The sequence below is a fragment of the Saimiri boliviensis genome, chromosome 9 (assembly GCF_048565385.1).
Source record: "Saimiri boliviensis isolate mSaiBol1 chromosome 9, mSaiBol1.pri, whole genome shotgun sequence".
NCBI classification, from domain to species: domain Eukaryota; kingdom Metazoa; phylum Chordata; class Mammalia; order Primates; family Cebidae; genus Saimiri; species Saimiri boliviensis.
This window is the reverse complement of record NC_133457.1, coordinates 92,476,241-92,486,402: the sequence shown is the minus strand read 5'-3', so window position 1 is coordinate 92,486,402 and position 10,162 is coordinate 92,476,241.

The window sequence follows — 10,162 nt, the reverse complement described above, 5'->3', positions numbered from 1 at the left end:
AGTCCATGATGAGGAGCCAGGGGGTGAAGATAACACTGAGGGCAGAGGAAAGATATATACTGACCCTGGGTCTTTGTGGACATCATTGAGTCCCTTCATCAAGCCTTACCTAAAGCTAAAGGGATGAGTGCTTCTCACTGTTAATAGCCACAGATCAAATCCCATAGAAGGACTCCAGTTACCCTTGTCGCAGTTGTGTGTCCAGCCCTCGGATGAGCTACCATCAAGAGAAACTGCCAGACCTTGGTAACAAGACAACCCACTGAAAATGGGGAAAAAAAACCCAAGTCACATCATTGGACTGGAAGAGCTGCAGTTCCCTAAAAGAGAGGAGAGAAGGAATGCTAGATAAACACAAGTGCTTCATCTCAGAGTGCTTCATCTCCGTGCACCTGCAAAGAATCCAGGCACGGGAAGGTGGGCACAGCAAGTAGCCTTTTGGGTTGACATAATGGAAACAACATCTGTTTCTTCTCTCAGAAGAAATAAAAAAGGCAATTGAAGAACTAGAAACAACAAAATCTATTCCAGGATGAAACAGAAAGAAAACACATCTGAGGCATGATTTTGAGCAATTAGTGGAGTGTAAGAAAAGCGAATCCATTTGACCTTGACATCTGAAACAGCAAATATTCTCCATTGAGTCGCTTTAGGGTAGAGGAAATGATACTATATTTCCTTCTCAAAGGAGCTATCACGTTACTTGGTTCTGTAGTAAATAACATTTATAAAATTATAACATTCGTTGGTTTTCAATATTTAGAATCAACCTGAAGATAAAGCATGGTAGATTTCATTATAATACAGAAGAGCATGTAAATGTTACAAACTCTGACCATGAAAATGTAAAAAAGAAAACAGCAGAAATTAGAGGGAGATGGTGTGTAGCACGGGGCTTCGGGGGGCTGGGGGTGGGAGTGCAATTTTTCTTGCATAGTGATAGGGCTCAAGAAATTCTGTCTAAAATTGGTGCATGAGGAATGAAATTTTAAATATAGATTGTTGAGAACTATAAGTAGCACCAACATAGGACTCCAATAATAACACAGCAAACAAAACTGAGAAAACAGACATGAGGGGAGATGAGACAGGGTGATTTAAGTTCCCTGCTTTAATGATGAGGTACCAGTAGATGCTCTCTTAAGTTACTGAATTGAGAAACAAAAATAAAGTATATTGTTTAGAAATGTGATGTCCAAACTGCAGAAAAGTCCGGGTGCAGTGGCTCATGCCTGTAATCGCAACACTATGGGAGGCTGAGGGGGCAGATGACTTAAGCCCAGAAGTTTGAGACCAGCCTAGGCAACATGATGAAACTCCATCTCTACTTTTAAAAACACAAAAAATTAGCAAAGCATAATGGTTCACACCTGTAGTCCCAGCTACTCAGGATCTCACCACTACACTCCAGCCTGGGTAACGGGAGTGAGACCCTGTCCTGAAAAAAATGCAAAGAAGAAAAAACGCCAGAGTGTGTAAAAACAAAAAAAGTCCAGAAGAGTGGAGCTGAGGGGTAGCAAATTTTGCTTTTTGTTTGTTTGTTTGTTTATTTATTCATTTATTAAGATGGGATTTCACCATGTTGGTCAGGCTGGTCTTGAACTCCCGACCTCATGTGATTGCTGCCTTGGCCTCCAAAGTGCTTGGATTACAGGCGTGAGCCACCACACCCAGCCGAAATTTGCTTTTTGTTTCATTCCTCTGTATACGTTGATCTTTCTTTCCTTCCTTCTCTCTCTCTCTCTCTTTCTTTTTCTTTCTTTCTTTCTTTTTTTTTTTTTTTTTTTGAGACGGAGTCTTGTTCTATTGCCAGGCCAGTGGTACGATCTTGGCTCACTGCAACCTCCTCCTCCTGGGTTCAAGCAATTCTCCTGTCTCAGCCTCCCGAGTAGCTGGGACTACAGGCGTGCACCACCACGCCCGGCTAATTTTTATATTTTTAGTAGAGACAGGTTTCACCATGTGGCCAGGATGGTCTCGATCTCCTGACCTTGTGATCCACCTGCCTCAGCTTCACCAAAGTGCTGGGATTATAGACATGAACCACCTCACCCAGCTGATCCTTTTTTTTTTTTTTTTTTGAGATGGAGTTTCGCTGTTGTTACCCAGGCTGGAGTGCAATGGCATGATCTCGGCTCACCGCAACCTCCGCCTCCTGGGTTCAAGCAATTCTCCTGCCTCAGCCTCCCGAGTAGCTGGGACTACAGGCGTGCACCACCACGCCTGGCTAATTTTTGTATTTTTAGTAGAGACGGGGTTTCACCTTGTTGACCAAGATGGTCTCGATCTCTTGACCTCATGATCCACCCGCCTCGGCCTCCCAAAGTGCTGGGATTATAGGCGTGAGCCACCGCGCCCGGCCTTCTTCTTTTTTTTTAAGCTACATATACTGCATCATATCCACAGCCCACACCCATCCACCAGGCTTCACCCACTGTGTTTATATGGAGGGTTGAGCACTTATTCCTGCCTCCTTCCAGTTCATCCTCCTGTACTGAAGAGGCTAGAAAACTAATTAATATCACACAGATTCCCTTCCAGCTGCCTTAATACACCACCCCATTCAGCCATAGTTAATTCTCCACTTCACCAAACTGCTCAATAATAGTCTCTTCTAAAAACGTTGGAATTGGGACTAAGAGACACTACAGCAGACCCTTAAACAAACGTTTTTAAAAACAAAGTTATCTCTTAGAAAACAATAAAAATAATAAAATAAAATAAAAAGTCAATTTTTTTTTTCAGAGGAAATCTCACTTGTTGCCCAGGCTGGAGTGCAGTGGCACAATCTCTGCTCACTGCAACCACCACTTCCGGGTTCAAGTAATTTTCCTACCTCAGCCTTCTGGGTTCAAGTATTTCTCCCACCTCAGCCTCTCAAGTAGCTGGATCTACAGACTTGCGCCACCACACCTGGCTAATTTTTGTATTTTTAGTAGAGACGGGGTTTCACCATGTTGGCCAGGCTTGTCTTGAACTCTTGATCTCAGGTGATCTGCCCACCTTGCCCTTCCAAAGTGCTGGGATGACAGGTGTGAGCCACCATGCCTGGCCTAAAAGGTCAATTTTTAAAAGGCAGTCTGGCTGAGGCAGTGGCTCACGCCTGTCATCCCAGCACCATGGAAGAAGGCTGTCCGGGGAGGATCTCTTGAGCCCAGGAGTTCCAGGCTGCAGTGTGTTACGATGGCACCACTTCACTCCAGCCTGGGTGACAGAGTGAGACCCTGTCTCTAAAATAAATAAATAAAAATTTAAAAAAAATTTAAAATTTAAAAAGGCAATCTGCCGTAATCGAAGATGAAGTTAGCAGGTATACAGAGCAGGACAGAGGAGAGTCCATGAACAATAGGGAAGGAAAGTGACCATGGTGTCAGCTCCCGGACTCCTGGCATATGTTCAATTCCCTGTTCCCGGCCACCAGGAAGCCCAGATGTCCCCACCCACCTCTACATACAAACCCTGGATCCTTTTCTTTTCTCTTTTTCTTTTTTTTATTTTTCTTTTTTTCAGGAGAGAGAGCTGGATCCTTGACCTCAACTTCTTTCCTTTATGTGCTCTAATGAGTTTTTGTTACTTGTGTAACCTTTAACTAAAGTCGATAACCAAGTGGACCCGTCTCACAGTGGTGTTATGAGAAGAGAGCAACCAAAAGACAAATGTGGCAGGGCACGGTGGCTCATGCCTGTAATCCTAACACTTTGGGAGGCTGGGGCGGGCAGATCACCTGAGGTCAGGAGTTTGAGAGCAGCCTGGCCAACAGGGCGAAACCCCTTTTCTACTAAAAATACAAAAATTAACCAGAGGGGTGGCAGGCGCCTATAATCCCAGCTACTCGGGAGGCTGAGGCAGGAGAATTGCTTGAATCCGGGGAATGGAGGTTGCAGTGAGCTGAGATCATGCCATTTCACTTTAGCCTAGAAGAAAGAGCAAAGCTCCATCTCAAAAAAGAAATGAAAAGAAACAAACAAAAAAAAAGACAGCTGCAACAAATTTCAAGTTCTGTAATGTTTTCTTTCTTTCTTTTTTTTCCCCCTGTTTAATTTGTTTTAGAGTCAGAGTCTCCCTATGTCACCCCGGCGGGAGTCCAGTGGCACAATCATGGCTCACTGCAGCCTTGACCTCCTGGGCTCAGGTGATCCTTCCATCTCAGCCTCCTTCCTAGCTGGGACTACAGGTGTGTGCCACCACACCTGGCTTGTGTTTACTTATTGTCAAAAGGATACTCATACTAAATGGCAACACGTTCTCAAGCCCCTTCCTTTTCTTCTCCTATCCGCTTTGCCACACACCATAGCTGTTCTTATCATTTTCTCTCGAGTTTTTAACTCAAAAAAAAAAAAACTTCCCCCAACCTATCTATCCACTTCTTGTTGTTCCCTCCCTCAGTCCTGCTCCATCCTGATTCTGCATCATAAAAGCCAAGTAGAGTTCTGGGGAGGCAGAAGCCCCCTCATATGATACTGGAAGGGGGTGGATGAAATGAAAGCCAGAATCCTCTTTTGTGGGCAGATGGGGGCAGTGGCAGAGGGGGGCAGACTCATCTCTTCCCCTCTCTTCCCTTCCCTTCTCTTTCACACCACATGCTCTGCCTGGGTGAGCTCATCGTCCTTGTGTCTTCAATTTCCACCTCCATGAGGACGACTGCCAAATTTCTACCCGAAACCCCAAACTCCGCTGAGCTCCAGACCCATCTACTAATTGCCTAGTCAACATTTTCCCTGTGGGGTGGAATCAGATAGGATTATATTCTGCTGTGACTAACAGAGACGGAAAATGCAGAGTCCTAAACAAAAGTTTATTTCTCTTGTGCTGAAAAGTCTGCAAGTACGCAGCCCTGGGCTGGAATGGGGATACTGCTGGGGGCTCCATCTCCTTGCAGGCCGCTCCTCTGCTGTCACCAGGGTGTGTCCCTCAACCATACTATTCAAAGTGGTGACTGAAGGACCAGTTCTCACACTGACATTCCAGGCAGCAGGCTGAGGAAGGAGGAACCACGGGTGCCCTCCAGCTGTTTCAAGGAAGGTTCCTGAGAGATGCTACATAACGATTTTGTTTATATCTCATTAGCCAGACTTAGCCACGTGGCAATATCTAGAAGCAAGAAAGGCTGGGAAATATACTGTTTCCCAGTATGGAAGGCTGGGATTTTAGAAAAGGCTGGGTTGCCGTATGCATGACTAAAAAGAGAGTGCTCCGTTCTTAGGAAATTGAGAATAGACCGGGTTAGGGGAGGACAACTAGCACTGGCTACACTGCAGCCCCACAACCTCCTCAGGCTTGATGTGGCTGAAATAGAAAGAGCACCTCCCCTCCACATTTCCCTTCCCTTAGTCTTGTTCCTTTTCCACACCCCATGCCCCAGCAGAGGGACAATTCCGTGGGGCGCGCTCACTGGCAAGGGGAGGTCTCACCCAAGCTCAGTGAAGGGTAAGCAGAGAGAATTGTGGAAGGAAGCTGACTTTCCAGGGGTCTGGAGGAAATACTGAAAACCCCAAACAGAAGATGTCCAGGTGGAGCAAGTGGGGCTGAACGTTCTTGTCCAAGGAGGCAGAGTGCCTGCAGAGCAAGACACAAGGGCAGGTCTCTACTGAAAGCACCAGGGGCAAAGTCACCCAGCCCTCCATCCCACTGGCCACCAAGCACGTCAGCTCCACTCTGCCTCCTGCTCGTGCCACCCCTGTGCACCTTTGCCTGTACCGCGTCCTCCACCTGGCATGCCCTTCACGCTCCTACACCTGGTGAACTCTCATCCCCACCTCAGGCTCAGATCTGGAGGCACGTCCTTCAAGAAGTCTCACCTGTCTCCTGGGAAAACACATCACAGTGGGAGACAAGGCCAAAATTGGGGGGGTGGTCAATACAGAGGTCTCGGAGGTGGGTCCAATCCTGGCTTAACCTGGCTTTGGATGTCATTTGGGGTGGGCTATTGGGAAGGCTCAGCAGGAACGTGGGACCCCAAGGCTTTCTTTTTATGAAGGAGAAGTCACCAGCTGTTGACAGAGGAGTGACAGCAGCGACCTACCAAGGCTGAGCCTTGAACCCTGGGGCACCAGGCTCCTGCCAGCAGCTCTGCCCCTAACACTCCTGTTTTCAGGGAGGAAGATGATGCAGCATGAAGCAATTGGCCACAGGGAGGAAGTTCAGCTGGGTGGGGCAGGCAGAGGAATTCCTGGAAGGAAGCTCACCCCTCAGCACTGGGGTAGAAGGGCACTAGAGACAAGGGCAACCCAAGAGCTGCCCACCTCCCATCCCCATGAATAAGCAGGTGGGACTGGGTGACCAGCTGGGGGGCACCCCTGGGTGCTCAGGTACCATGCTCCTGCCCCAGCCTCCTGAGCTGTGCACAGACAAGAGCACAAGCGCCAATGCAGTCCATGGGGTTTGCGTGGGGCAGTGACCCGTTCTCTCTAAGCATCAGCTTTTTCACCTGTAGAAAGAGGGTGAAGAGTGCTTCCCCCCGTGGTTGTGGTGAGGGGAACTGAGGCATCAGGGATCAGGGTAGGGGACCCAGCGAGGCACCAGCATACCTAAGGTTCAGTAAATAAGGCCCACTAGTGGAGAAAGCCTCCCCACTCTCCCTTCCCTCCTGAGGCAGGTGGTAGAGGCACCTGCCCTCCCCATTGTGTGTGTGCGCGTGTGTGTGCGTGTGTGTGAGTGCATGTGTGTGGACGTGTGCGCATGCATGTGTGTGTGTGCATGTGTATGTGCATGTGCAACACATGTGCCCCAAGCTCTGGAGAACAAGCAGCCAGGCTTGGGCAGGAGCCCGGAGGGAAGGGGGGACATGCAAAATTCTCTCCATAGCCCCTCAGTGCTAACAGGCGTAGGTCGGGGATGACATGTCTTAGAAACAAACTTCACCCTCTGCCCTAAAACTGCCTGCTGGTCTGCTGATAGGACCAGGCAGTGGGCACTTGCAAAAAGGGCCCTGCTCCTGCCTTCCAAACCCAGAAAGTCTTCTTGATAGCGCCATGGAGGGGGCCTGGGGCCAGGGGACTCCCCAAGCAGACACAGCACCCACACAAGGGTCTAAGGGACCACTTTCTCCTCGACCACCTGAGGTAGGGATGGATGTGGACGAGCAGCTCAGGGCTGGGGCTGGCCTAGGTGGAAGGTTCAGAAGTACAGAAGGCAGTATATGCCCGAGGGGCAAGAGTTGGGGTTGGAGGCTAAGGCTGGGAAGGAGAGTTTGAGAGATCAGCTAAGGGCAATCCACACCTTGGCTGATCTCTTGATCTTGGGGAGCCATGAAGGGTGTTGAAGTAGTGACAGGATGGTACCAGATTTGCACCTTTGAAAGTCATTTCTGGGCTGGGAGTGGTGGCTCATGCCTGTAATCCCAGCACTTTGGGAGGCCGAGGCAGGTGGATCAGGACCTCCTGCTGAGGTCAGGAGTTCGAGACAAGCCTGGCCAACATGGCAAAACCCCGTCTCAACTAAAAATACAAAAAATTTGCCGGGCATGTTGGCTCAGGCCTGTAATCCCAGCTACTCGGGAAGCTGAGGCAGAAGAATTGCTTGAACCTGGGAGGCAGAGGTTGCAGGGAGCCAAGATCACACCACTGCACTCTAGCCTGGGCGACAGAGCAAGACTCTGTCTCAAAATAAATAAATAAATAAATAAATAAATAAAATAAAGAAAAAAATCACCTCTGGTTGCAGATGGAGATGGATTGGGGGGCAGGGCTGACAGGGAGGGCATCTCATGGGAGGGAAAGACCCTGGTCACAGCCTAGAGGAAAGCGGCTGGCCTGGGGAGAGACCACTCCTGGGGAGGACATACTTAGAGGCTGATTCTTCTTCATGCTACCCCCACCCAGGAAGGCATAGGAAGCTGATGAGGTCAGTGGGTGGGCCGGCAACAGTGCTGAAGTGCAGCCGGAGGGAGATGGGGGGCACAGAGAGGTGGAGGGCAGGGGCTCTGAGGGTCCTCATCCATGTCCACCTGGGCGATTGAATTGTGTTTCTTCTAGGGAGAAAGGTGGGCTCACTTAGGCTATTTGCTATCCTTCTCTCAGGTCAGACCGGATGCAGCCCAAGGGTAGGATCTGTCACTCCCTCATCAGACTGAGGGGGCCTGAAATGTGGGTGTGGGAGAAGAAGGGAGCTTCCAAGCAGGAGGACATGGAGGGTGCTGGCACTGAGGACTGGGAATCACCCCTCCATGAGTCTTCACCCCTTCTCAGAACCTGCCGCTGTGGCCCTCAGAGATGAGCCCATCTTTGGAGCTGGAGTGGAGGATGGAGGAAAACTAGGTGAAAGGAAAAAAGAAAAACAGGGCGGGCATGTGTGTGAGGGCCAGACCCTGCAGCCCCAGGCATGCACAGCAGACTCTCACACTTCAGCCCCTCCTGGCTCTGCTCAGCCTCAAATGAGATGCAGGCCCTGACCAGGGATTCCTGTTACACACAGACAAATGCAGACACACTCACACACAGACACAAAGACACAAGACACAGCAACACACAAACACACAATACACAAACAGTTAGCCAGGCGTGGTGGCTCATGCCTGTAATCCCAGCACTTTGGGAGGCCGAAGCAGGCGGATCACGAGGTCAGGAGATCGAGACCATCCTGGCTAACACGGTGAAACCCTGTCTCTACTAAAAATACAAAAAATTAGCCAGGTGTGGCAGCAGAGATAGTGCCACTGCATTCCAGCCTGGGCACCAGAGCGAGACTCTGTCTAAAAAAAAAAAAAAAAAAGCACACAAAACACAGTCACAGACTAGCACACACACAGACGCATATAGACACAGACACAGACTTTTCAAGAAATATGCATGAACACAGACATACAAGCACACAGTCTTACACATACGAAGACACACTCAAGCACAGACACAAACACACCAACAGATGCACAGACATCCGTTGTGCATACATAGGCGCACACTGGGAGGTGGCCTGTGGAGATTGCTGACTGGATACCATGCGGGCTTGGGATCCAGAATTGGTACAGTGCACCCCTCCTGCCTACCTCATTAAGGAGGCCCTCTGGGGCAGTGGCCCTAAGAAGAAAGGCACCTAGCCTAGGGAGGTGACGCTGTAGCTGGGGAGCATTTGGGCTGGGCAGAGAGGAGGAGGGAGAGCATTTCAGGGAGGGAAAATCGCCCCTGCAAAGGTCTGGAGTTAAAGAGCAAAAGGGATACCCCAAGAACTGGGCCTCATTTGATGGGGCTGTGGGGCCCTTGTCTAACCGGCAGCCTTCCCTACACAAAAGGAGGTGGTGGACTGAGAAGCATCTGGAACTTCTGTAGGGATACATGGGGCAGAGGCGAAGGGGAGCAGGCATAACAAGTCAGCTGCCTTTGAAAGGGGCCCAGCAGAAAGTCATTCATTCATTCATCTATTCATCATTTATTTATGACAGGGTCTCTCTCTCTATCATCCAAACTGAAGTGCTGTGGCGCAGTCACCCTCACTGCAGCCCCAAACCCCTGCACTCAAGCAATCCTCCACCCCAGCCTCCTGAGTAGCTGGGACTACAGGCATGAGGTACTGCACCTGACTCATTTTTTAAATTTTTTTGGAGACAGAGTCTTTCTTTGTTGCCCAGGCTGGTCTACAACTCCTGGCTTCAAGTCGTCCTCCCGCCTCAGACTCCCAAAGCGCCGATTACAGGCATGAGCCATGGTGCCCAGCCCAGAAAAAGGTCTTCACCCCACAAACTCCCTATTTGGAGGCCAAGTCTCAGCATCCCCAAAAAGGCCACGGTGAAAACAAGAAAAACGCTGTGAGCCCTGTAGGTGAGGCTGGGTGTCTCTTGCTGCGGAGTGGTCCCTTGTCTGGCCTGGGGTCCCAGTCTGTGAGACTCCTTGCCTCGCTTATCTGAACTTGAGCAAGAACAGATCTAGGCCCAGCCTCGGGGTTCGAGGGCCTGCCCTTATACGCGATTCTGCTTCTTTTCTGGCCACTGGCTACTGGGGACCGAGCTAGGGAAACTGCAGGGGCCAGGGGCGGGAGGAGGGGGGTTCTGGGTCGAGGGACTGGAGGGGTCCGGGGCAGGGAAGTAGAGGGGTCTGGGCGGGCCCTCCCTCCCCAACAGCTGGGCCCTCGCTGAAGAGGCAGCGGCTGAGCCCCAGGGTGGGCCTGTGGGGGCGGGGCAGGGGAGCCCCTTGGCAGCTGGACCGCAGGAGGCCGACGAGGGTCTGGAATT